The sequence below is a fragment of the Dermacentor silvarum genome, chromosome 6 (assembly GCF_013339745.2).
Source record: "Dermacentor silvarum isolate Dsil-2018 chromosome 6, BIME_Dsil_1.4, whole genome shotgun sequence".
Taxonomy (NCBI): Eukaryota; Metazoa; Arthropoda; class Arachnida; order Ixodida; family Ixodidae; genus Dermacentor; species Dermacentor silvarum.
Genome location: NC_051159.1, coordinates 161,411,134 through 161,423,414, shown reverse-complemented (window position 1 = coordinate 161,423,414; position 12,281 = coordinate 161,411,134).

Sequence of the window (12,281 nt, the reverse complement as noted above, 5' to 3'; positions counted from 1 at the left end):
GACCCTTTTGTCCGCGCTGTGGCAGCAGTACATCCATTACTCCAGAAAACTTCCGGTCATGCATTTTTGACAGTCAAACTAGTCAAGGAAAAAGAAGTACTTTGTTTCATAATATACTATAAGCAGGTTTTAAGGCAACAACAACAACAGATGTTGTTGATGCGTTCCAAATTAGGAAAGTGCCCCATGCATCGAGCTCATGTATGCAGCTTTAGTCTTACTCTGCAGCAAAACTGGGGTCAGCAGGAGAGTTCTATAGAGTTTTAGGCTATTGTACCCTCCTTCTTCCCCTCTTCCCCTTCCCTTACGTAGAGTAGCAGGCCAGATGCTCCATATTCCGGCCGACCTCTCTACATTTTCAAATCAATAAACTACTTCTTCTTACGTTTTGTTGTTGCAGAGCACTTGACCGGAAATCTTTGGGGTGGTCTCTTTGTAAACACCGAAAGGGTCTATAACTAACTGATTCAGTGATGAATGGCTGAAATGTCTCCGAAGTTACGCTCTTCGGCGATGAAGCGCTTCACTCCTTAAGGAGTGGGAAGCACGCAGCCTTCGTCACAAGTATAGTTTCCGTTTTAGTGTGAGAGTAACAAAATTCCAAAGAATGCGATCCTGAAGACGTCTCTTCTTATTCTCGCACCTGTCTAATGTGCTACATTTGAGAATTATCTGCGTGTTTCAATCCTACTTTAGTCCCTCGTTCACAGATATGAAACCCCTTGACACCCCGAATGTAGTGGCAACCATGCTTATTTAAGGACCTTCCTTGTGATTGAGGACAGAAATAAGACGATGCGGTAACTTAGATTGACATTCGTTCTTATTTTTGACCACCACGCAGATTTCTTTCTTTCTTTCTTTACTGCCGTCTTCTTTGTCTTGTTCTGAAGCGCAGTCATCGTTTTTTAGGTGACGATGGCGTTCCAACGTTTTGTATTTAATATATAAGCTAGTATTATAACAGTTGTACTATAGATGATGCATGGAAGAACGCGGTAGCTGTCTCGGTCGGAGGGAACTTCAACTTAACCGATAAGGCTAGCTCCTCTAATGAGATCCGTTGAGGAAATGGAAGATTGTGTCTCTCGTCACGAGAATGGAATCAATTTCCGGCCCGTCAACAACCGTCAGTATACCTGCTTAAAGGACAAGAAAAAGAATAACGGAAAGTCGTCACTGAAAGAAGTAAAACCATCCTTCTCATGAAATGTCGAATCCGGGTGGGGCTTTGTAAATGTGTACATGTACTACGTTTTTTCAGCGCTTGGTGTGCCGTTACTGCGGCGCAGAGTACGACGCGGACAGATGTTTGGACAGTGTTATTAAGGTCTCCACGACGCTGACTTTTCACAGCCAGCATTTCGTAGCATACTTTTAATGAATCCCTTTTATGTCGCTCAGTTACTCGTTTACTTCGCGTTGTGAACGGTTTAACTCTATTTTATGCGTTACAGAGCTGGTTCTTATTTTCATATTTAGAAGACAAAGTCTTCCTTGGCGAGCTTCCACCAATTTTTCATATTGAGAATGCCTGTTATTATCCTGCTTCTAGCCTCTTTCGTGGGCCGATCCAGAAGAAAGTTCAGTCTAATCATGAGTACCACTGGGGCCAGTTTACGGCCTGTGGTATCTGAGAAAATTCTGAATATTTTCGCAGCCTGGACACATGGCTTGGTACACGGGTATTCGGATTTTGAAGCTGCACTAGTATATGTATAGGACTTGCATTACATACGAGGAGAGCCACTGGGTTTGGGCCCCTTGGTATATGCAACTGGGGCCCTTGGGTGTGTGATTACTATAATGATGATGACGATGATGATGATAACTAATGACAAAATTTTGGGAGGCGATTCAACCTATAGTTGACGTATATCAAACGTTGTCGTTCCAGAGCGAGTCTAACCATAAATCATGCGGTTTATACACCCCATTACCACCCCCAACACGCCCAAGAAGACACTGTCTTTCATCGACTTCAACTAGACTTTTTTTTTTCTTGTGCGCAGTTTGCAGCTAAAGTAGTGAGAAGTACACAAGAGTGAAAAAACAAAACAAGAAAACGTGAGTTTCAGCGCTTAATTAGTAGCATGCAACGCATTTCATGATTTTACCACAATTACCGGAAAGAAAAGAATCGTCCAATACAACTTGTTTCAACAGCGTGCTCCATTAAATTTCCTACAAAAGAATAACTTCCCACCAGAGAAATTCATCAACGGCCTTAAGGTGCGTGTAACAACTTGTGCGAGCGTGAGGGCATTGTTAAAAGAGAAATAAACAGTAAGGTAGGTCATGCTAGAAATTGCGGTCATCGTGCAAAGGTGGTGCATGGCCTATTGGATTGCAGAGGGCTTGATTTTGACCGATGCCCATCAATCTGGACCAATCATTATGATGATGATGATGATGTCTAGACACTGCAGAAGTGCAGCCAAGCACATCGCCATAAATGATATCGACGGAAGGTTGTGTTGGGTGCGGAGACTGCATAGGGAGCTGTCTACTGTCATGTAAAGCGGCGGTGGTGAAATCGGTTGCGCGGCGGGGCTGCTATATGTAAAGGGGCTCTAACAAATGATATGGTGCGACCGTGGCCTCCGATACCGGCGTGAACGCAACGTAGTAGAAGTAATTGATTGTTTATTCAAATAAATAAATAAATAAAGGAAGAGGAAGGGAAGGAAATTACCGCTGACCGCACTGTAACAGTCTAACACATTACGCTGACATCTGAACAGCGGTCAGCAGTGGAGTGCGCGGGGGTAGAGGAATAAAAAGGACAGGGAGAGAGGATAGCAATGAGGATAGAGAAAAGAAGGGAACTGTTTAGATATACACTCTAAGAAAAGTTTGCGCCCTTTCGTTCTCCTCCTCCAATAATAATCGACATCTACCTTGCGTGACAACCTTTCCCTTAACGCTGCGCGTCCGCTACTTTCAGGCCACGAATGGCATGCGCGCTATCAGCGTGACATGGCATTCTTGACACAAAAGTAGCGAGCGAAGAGTTTTTGAGAAAGGAAACGCAAGCAAGACAGATGACGATTGTTGTTTTGGGGGTAAGGTATGCCCCAGAGTGTGTAAACGTTCATGCAACAGAGAGACTGTAGGTTCACTTTGTCGTATACACTATAGTTCGCTTGTGGAGCGACTTCCTTACGATAGCTCATTACCCGGCCCCACACATCGGCACTGTTAGGTACAAATACATCCAATGCAACAGAGAAATATATTGAAAATCTAGAGAACACATAGCAGCTGTTGAGGTAAAAAAAAAAAAAAGAAGAACTAGGAGGGGGGAGCGTAACGTCACACAGCCAGCCTTCAAAGGACACTAACTAGAAAAGCTCACTCTAGTTTGGTGAAATATTTTTATTAGGACAGCAAATTTGGGGCATTGGCTTCATGGTTGCACAAAACTTGGCGCTAAGACAATGGACGAGGAAATAAGTGCACTACATGCACAAAAGCTGGTGTCGTGCACTTCTTTCTTGGCCCATCGTCTTAGCCTTGAGTTTTGTCTGTAAACAATTTTTTTTCAAGATTATATTTGAATTTATTTACTGGGGAAAAATTGTTGTTTATTAGCAGAGAAAATGAAACTTGTGCCGCGCTACGCGTAGGTATACGTCACGGATTTTCAAGTATTTCCCTATGTTTGGGCAGATTGTATGAAGTTCTCAAAAACTCCCTAGGTTTAGTTTTACGTTCGTTTGGAAAGCAGTGCCATCTTTACTGATTGATTAACATTCTAGTCGCGCGCAAACGCTGACCAAATTGCATGAGGTCTGGAGGAGCTGACGCGCGGACTCCAAACACGTCTTTCGTTTTGGTGTCTTTTCTGGCTCACAAGGACACCCCCACCCCTCACGTAAACGGAGGTATGTGGTATTCCAGAAGCCTAATTTACTAATCCAGCTCAACTTGCCGTTTGTCTTCAGCGTCCATTTAACGAGCAAGCCACATCTGATATCGTCCAGTCGCCATTTCCCAATCCCCAGGGAGCGTTGCAAATTATGAAACCTTGTATGGAAGCGCTCCCGCCCTTATAGTTGTTGAAGAAGTAGAGGGAAAGGTTTGCACATGGCGCTAAGGAGTACTTAGCCTATGAGTAACGATTGGCCATGAGATATGAGAAATGATGACTTGAACAAAAGCTAAAGATGCTTGGCCACAGGTATGTCATGTCGTTCGAGCTTAAAGGTTATCACAACTCCTAAGTGCTCCGCACATCACGCTTGTTCACTGAAAGTATACGATCCATCTTATGAACTCTCTGACAGGGCGCTTAGAGTTAGAAAGCTTAATAAAGCCTTGCTTTCATTTCCGTCGTATAGATCCATGTACCCTGGATAGCTGTCATCAGGCGCTGTCCGCGACGCTGGTTCCTTGAAGAGGATATAGCGAAAAACACCGGTTTTCACCTCGCTTTTTTAAGTATCGCAATCACACTGTAATATAGAACAAACTAGAGGAGCAGGCGCCCTCATAAATCGTCAAGTGCTCCTGCTGCGCAGTTTTTTCCAGCACGACTCACTGCCCGCATCTGACGTTTCGTATTTCTGTATGGGCGCCCGAATGACCGCGGCATCGCGACAATATTGGCAAAGCCCGGCCGAGTGGACACGACTCCTGTGTCCGCTCGATGCCTTATAGCTAGCCTCGCAAAGGGCAATCGCGTAGTAAAGCGGGCCGACGGCTGGCGGTGAAGTGTAGGAGGCTGTTGGGGTATACGGAGGGCGAGGGCTACGTGAGGCACGACCTGCGATCCTATCCTCTCAGTACGGTGTTGCTCTCGCGTCCGATCAAACACCGCCCAGATAACGGCACGATCGGGCGCACACAAGCTCGCTCTGCTGCCCTATAGCTCGATCTCTTTTTTTCCGCGGCGGTGGCTCTCTATGAGCCTTCTATTGTCACAACCGCCGTTGCCCGCATACAACGGCCTGTTTCATCGGCCTCTCGATCGCGTTCGTCGCTGTCGTGTGTGTGCATCTCCCCTCCGGAGGAAGCCGGCGCACTCTGTTGACGCCGAGGCACTGCCGCTGCGCGGCGGGCCATGGGCAAACACAATCAGCAGAGAATGCGCCCTTTTGCTCGAGATTCAGCCCCGAATGGCTCCTCCGCGCGCACAACATGGTACGTATACCCAGTGTGCAACAGGGCGAGCAACGACTTCTAGCGCCAAGGACGGTGTTCCCGCAGGGTTGTCCGCGTCGGCAGATAATGAGGGCCACAGGCCAAGAGCACAGAGAGGAGAAACGCGTATACTGCGTAGGCGACAACACGAGTGGAGCTGCGCGTATTTTGCCGAAATAGGACAGCGATCACTCGTAAACTGGATGACGGCATTGTGTCCTTTCCAAATTAGATTGCAAGGTTATTGTGCTAAGATCAGCGTGCATTGTGTCGGCGAGGGTTATATGTAACACTGCGATGTAGACGCCAGTGTATAAGGTATGCAATGTGGTAATTGTCTTGGGACTGATCAGCTTGTAACGGACACTGAAAGACCAGCAGGACTGGTGTCCGGTGAGGTTGGGAAACCGCCCTATATTTGCTCTCCTGCCGAATAGGGGTACGTCCATTTTTGAAGCAATGAAATTAGTGCAGATCCCACGCACTGTGGGAATCGATGTTATTTGCGAAGCACTTTGCAGGTACCTGAGAATCCAGCATTGTTTGGGGTTTCGTGAACCGTTACTAGATGAACCAACGTGTTTGTGCAAATGTAGTAGTAGTGTGTGTGTGGGCTGCGAGCGTACGTGTGTGTAAGGACAGCAGCAAGACGACGAAAAAAAAAGAGCGATCGTGGCCTGGTTATTAGAACACCGGGCTGTGAGTGATTAGAACCCCGGCAGAAGTTCGATTCCACTGTCGGTCACAAATTATTTTCTTTTTATTAAAACGAGGCGAGGCAGAAACCTACCAACCTACCTACCGCAAAGCGCCAAGAATGAGGCGAAGAATGCTTCGCATTAAAATGCTTAGTAGATTGAGCGTTTTAAGAAGACTGAAAAATCTTCTTGTATTAATGTGGCCTCTCCTTTACAGTGGTGGCGAGATGTTTAGAGCATCAATGCTGATTCCGTTCCTTATTTCTTTGAGTATACAAATTAAATTGTGTACTATTCGTGCATTTCATAAATAAACTTGTAAACCGCCGCGGTTGCTTAGCGGCTAAGGTGTGGCGCTGATAAGCACGAGGTAGCGGGATCAAATCCCGGCAGCGGCGGCCGCATTTCGATTGGGGCGAAATGCAATAACGCCCGTGTCCCGTGCATTGGGGGCACGGTAAAGATCCCCTGGTGGTCAAAATTAATCCGCAGTCCCCCACTACTGCGTGCCTCATAATCAAATATAGTTGTTTTGGTACGTCAAACCCCAGATTTCAATTAAAAAAATAAATTTGTAGGCTTTTTGTGAACTGAAAGTGATTTATCGACTGCTGTTTAATACTATACGAATAGTTATCGCCAAAATACACTTATTGCGAAATGAAACTAAGCTAATTTCTCCCTATTACTCGTTTGTATTGGATTTTTCATCGAAGTGTTATTATATCGCTAACCGCTACGCAACTCTATTTTTGAGTTGTGGAGTTCTGGCTCTATATGTGACAACGAGGGGTATGCGAAATTTCGTATACGAATGGAATTCCGAATATTTTGTGTTTCTCAATATTTAAAAAAATTCATATCGAGCGCCGATAATCACAAGCTTTTACGTATTTTGGATTCAGCATGAAATAAACTGCTTGTTTCTTTTATCCGTATTCTTAAGCAAATAGGCAGTGCAACATTGAAATTGTTGCTTGTAATCTTGGATATGTAAACCATGTGTTCAGTTTTGTTTTGAAATCCTGCAATATTATTCAAATTTAGTGGATTAATTGAACGCCTAAATCAAATTTGGATGGCCGTCCGTCACCTACGCTTACACTTTCTCGTTTAAATTTGAACAATTTCGCTGAAATCTCATGGTTCAGCGGTCTCTTTAACGAGAGCATCGCTGCGCTTTAGTCGAGTATGTGGATATGAGAATCCGCGTTGGCCTAGCGAGCTGAAATATTTTTTTTGTTCGCTACATTGCGCGAGATCCGTAACGAGGGCAATCGCATTCTGCTTCATTCACGTTCTCGCGGTGCCTTACGAGTGACGGTGTGACGTCACACTCCAACACCGCTGCTCGAGCGGGACGTCGCGATTGCTCTCCATACATGCTCGACGTTCACGTCGAGAGATTAGCAACGCGCCGATTGCGCGCATTTGCGTCGCTTGGATTCCGCTGCTCACTGACCCGTGGAACGGCACATTTAGTCACAATGTGTCAGCTGGACTCTCTCATTAGATGCGCTATGCGGCTCCGAAGAACGTTTAACCGTTAATGTGGCGAATTCACCGCTCGATCGACTCCCCCTCTACCGCTGTGCCATATTTTATGCCCGGCTTTAGTATACAACAGCTCTAGGCAGATGTAAATGTTGACCTGTACGTCCTGGCCCGGACTATGTGCTCTGGGGACAGGTGCACCACGAAGTAGGAAGGCACGAGAACCTGTGGGTGTTGGTGGCGCAAGCAGACGAATGCCGTGCCATTGTGTAATGACTGAAAACGTAAAATTCGTATTTGTTGGAGTTCGCTCTTTACTTTGCCAAAACCTATAGGTATACCGTTGTGTGCTGTGTGACTTGGTATTTCTTCTTGACGTTAATCGCAAACGAAGAGCGTCGATTCTTTCATAAAAGGCCTTGCGTGTAGAAACCTTATACATACAAGTTTGCACTAGCGCCTTAAACGAGGCCTTCAATAAGGACTGCCTGCTTTGAGCGATGATGTCACGTGGACAGGCCTATCAACCAATTATGTTTCAATCAATAATGCAGGCCATATTTCGCGCGCTCAGTTTATTCTTTTTTTTTTTTCAATGCGTGGTTTTCGATTTATGTGTTGGCGCCCTAGTAGTTAACTCACAGTGAGAGCTTGCAGGTTATACGGATGTTCTATTTTGGTGAGCCTCGCGTGGTCTGCAGCTGTATAGATGAGCAAATATAAGAATACTGTGGCGAAAAAGTCCTCTACCGTAGCCATGAACAATAAAATCGCCAGCTAGTGTGCACATGATGCACTTAACGCTATTTCAACATTTCACCTGTTTACAGGTTCGGTCGTGCGTAATTATGTTTCACGCTGCTCGGACGCATGGTTGAAGCCAGTGGACAGACAGTGCGCGCGCGTATATGCAACATCCGGCGAGTCCAGACATATAATTTTGTCTGTTACTTTCATGTTTGTATAGTTGCACTGCTATTTCATGAAAACCTTCCTCTTGAGCAGCGCGTTGTAAAAGCTGTAGATGCTGTCTGGCACAATGCGCACACGCCAAAGTTGTAGAACTGGCGGAGGGGCTACAAAGGTAACACTGGGAAGTGTGATTCGCATCTGACTTCGCCTGTGGTTTTCCCTAAATTAGCGGGATACAACAAAGTAGCTTTGATTAAGCTTAAGCTTAATTGCAAGGCTAGAATGGCACGTAAAGATTTCAAACTTTCTCAGCTTTATGGTCATATAGCCATAATACCGATCACAAATGGGTCTTCGATCGCACTGTATCAATTATCACAAGATGCCTCGTGAAAAAAATAATTCTTTGATTTTGTCTACATGGCAGGGTTTGAACTCTTGATTTTTCAGTCACAAGCCAGGTGTTCTCAGAATTGCGCCACGGTAGTTGCATTCTTCTTTCTATAGGGTTTTACATGCCAAAACCAGTTCTGATTATGAGGCCCGCCGTAGTGGGGGACTCCGGATTAATTTTGACCGAAGTGGCGGAATAGTAGGAGTAAGTTATGCAACTCGACGTCGTACGGCGAGGCAGTTCGAGGAATCACTTTGCCCGCGGTTCACGTAGAATTATACCGGCGCTAGAAGCATTGGATTACCATGCGTTACAGTAAAAAGGCAAATCTGCTGAGGCGCCGCTTTGCGTTTGCTTAACGGATGAGTATAGTTTGGCGTTGCGAAAACATGTGCGGCAGTCAAACATTTATTTGTGTCTGCAAACAATTTACCGTGTAATGAATAACGCAACGTTCCCAGGTAGAAGGAATCGAGGACAGAGTAAATGCCCCGGAACTGTCGCCGAGTCCATACTTCCCAACATTTTATGCCTCATTACATCCTTGTATTTTGTCTCTCCATCATATTGTCTTCGTAGCCCAAAACACTTGTCGGCCGAAATATCAGTGATTGAGCAGTCTCTACGCATCGTTGTTGCGTCAACCACTTCCTGGCGTAGACTTGGAGGGAGTACTAGCCTTGAGCGTCTCAACAAAAGTACTTGTACGACGGAGAACCCCTCAGCAATACTGGCATATTTGCGTGTTTCCGGAGTGAAAGAGTAAGACTTTGGCTACTTAGCTGCTGAATAGCGCACGACCAGGGATGTGGTTGCGTTCTTCTTGAGCTCAGCTCTTAACCTGTTCAGCATGTCTGCAGAGAACATCAACTCGTCAACAATCAAAAGTTCGTGTACTGTACCACTGAGTCGAAATTTTCACTTTCAAGCGATAGAGGTTCCCTCGACAGCACATCTGCGGTGCACATGTTTGCCGGGCTCATCTGAGATTGTGAAGTCGTACTCACATAGACGCGTGCGAAACCGCTGTAGTCTTGGCGTCAATTCGTCGATGTCGATGCGTTTTGTGGATGGAATCGGCACCAAATGCCTATTCTGTTATGAGTGTCCTCTGTGTAAAATTGCAGACCTAGCATATTAGCCGAAACGGGTCACAGGCCTACGCCACCGCAAGGGCTCCCTTCTCAACCTGTGCATGTCTCTGTTCTGTTTGTGACATTGATGTTGAGTCCTAGGCGATTAGCTTCATTGTTCACTTGGACAAGTGCTGCTCCCGATCCAAATGACGCGTCTGCCGACATCGGCCGAAGTTTCTGAGCAATTCAATAGCACATAACGGGTGTCGTTGCAAAAGCTGCTTTGATATCGTCAAACGCCCGTAGTTGTGTCTCATTCCAGCATGCAACCGAACTCGCTCAGTAATAGGTCTTTCAAAGGCTTGGTTTCTTGGATAATCTTGATAGTAACTTGGCCAGGTGATTTACCACCTCCAGCATAGTGATCTCAGCTCGCCGACATTTTCAACAGGTCTCACCTTTCGTATCGCTTCTATTTTGGCTTGATTAGCGACGATGCCGTCTTTGTCCAGGATGTCAGCCAGTCAGTCAAATAACTTTATTTAAAGGCCCTGCGAGTTTGTGGGACGGACAAATGGTCCCGCCTAGGTGACGGACAGGAGCTCTTGAGCCCTGGCTGCTTCCTCGGCCCGCTGGACGGCCCAAAGTTGATCGTCAAGGGCAGCAGAGCTGAGCAACACAGTCTCCCAGCGCACGCGGAGGCGATCGCGAGAGGCTGCATCCCCATTGTTTGTTATGTCTTGACATTCCCATAGCATATGTTCCAGATTGGCTCTAGAACTACAGTTTTCTGCATTTATCTGTCTTGCATATGTCTGGGTAAATGAGACGTGAGATCGCCGGGTTCGGATAAGTTCTGGTCTGTAATTGCCGCCATTCGACAGACTGCTTTTTGCTGAGCTTTTGGTGAGGTGGTGGGAAAATGCACCTTTCCAATTTGTAGTGTTGTCCAGGATGTGGCCAAGAAAATATCGCCGTAGGTCAATTGGTAGAGCGCTACACGCGTGCTATGCGGGTGTTAATTTGCGGGTTCGAGCGTCATCGGTTGCGCGATAACCCTTTTCTAAAATATTGATCTTAAATCTTAGCTCGGGTGTTGTCCTTTGTTGAACTTGACATCCATTTACCGTTATCCCGAAATAAAATAAATACCCACGGTTACTGAATTAGTACCTTGTTTGTCACGACTCTTTCGTTATCTTTCTAACGGAAATGCGTCGCCGATAGATAATTCTTTAATCGTGATATCTAGCTTCGTGCATTAGTTACACCAAGCCTATTATTAACCTTCTGGCTCCATGTAGCGCGTTAACATACTCTGATTCTGAAAACACAATCATTGAGGCATCATCGCCTTCTTCAGCTGAAGCCACTTGCGTTTGACAGCCAGCGCGCTTGTAAACACCTTAGAAGGGATTCGCCTGTATGTCTCCGCGTTGGAAATTTTATTGCGTTAATAATTGTACGAACACTTCAAACGCGCTGGCATGGTCGCTGCTGCCGTGCCGTCTCGATATTGATAGCGCACGCACGGCCCGCGCGCAGTGTGTTGGAGGTTCCGTGATCTGTTGTGTTTCGGACATTGCACCAACTTTGTGGTTCCGGCGGCACCGCACAGTAAAATGATGGGGTGCGAGGGAGCGGCAGCACGGAACTGTTCGCTTTGGGACAAGCACGCGCGATCTTCGCTGCCGGCGCTCATCACGCCACCGCATCACCACGAGTCGCCGCGGTCGTCAAGTGAACTCTGTTAATGTATGTCTTCGGGCGCGCGACACAACGCGAGTTTAGTTAGCAAGCGAATGTTTACTGCCCACAAAACTACGAGCTTTACTTCAGGTAATACAAGTATACCTAATCTGCGACTTCTTATGTCTAAGCGAAGCACGTGCATTCTGGACTACGCGATGAATCATCGTACAATGATATTTTGGTCATCGCAAGTCGACTTGACATTGGAAAATGCGGTCGCAGTCGTCGACAATAGGTGCACTGTTTGCGTGCGGCAGGTGCGCAAATAGGCTGGCTGTTTTGCAGCCCTTTTACCCCAGGTGTTTCACAAAGCGACGGGGCCTTGTTTACCTTGAGCAAAAGCGGCAACCCGATCTATCGTATTCGCCAGACTAGAGATTTAAGCAGTGGAAAAAAAAAAAACATTGAAAATTTCGGGAAAGAAAGAACAGGTTTTTTTCGTTTCTTTTTTTCAACCAGGATAAAAGTTGGAAAAAAAAAAGCAGCAGCAGCAGCTTCCATGCGGAATTCTTCTGTTGCGATGCGACTCTTCGACGTATCCAAATGTTTCCTTTTAAAAGGCTGTAGTCAGCGGCATGTGAAGGAAACTGGTCCGAGTTTGGAAATGTGCACACCAAGCTGCGCAACAGGGTCGCAGTCGCGTGCAACAACTTGTGTACGTGCACTCGTTAACCTCAATGTCCGGAAGGCTTCGTCCGCTGCACAGCGAAGCGTTGACGCGTCAAGCGGAAATGACTATAGGACAAAGATTGATACAAATGTCGGGCTTGACGCCTTGATGTGAAATCAATACCTTGACGTGAAATCGTG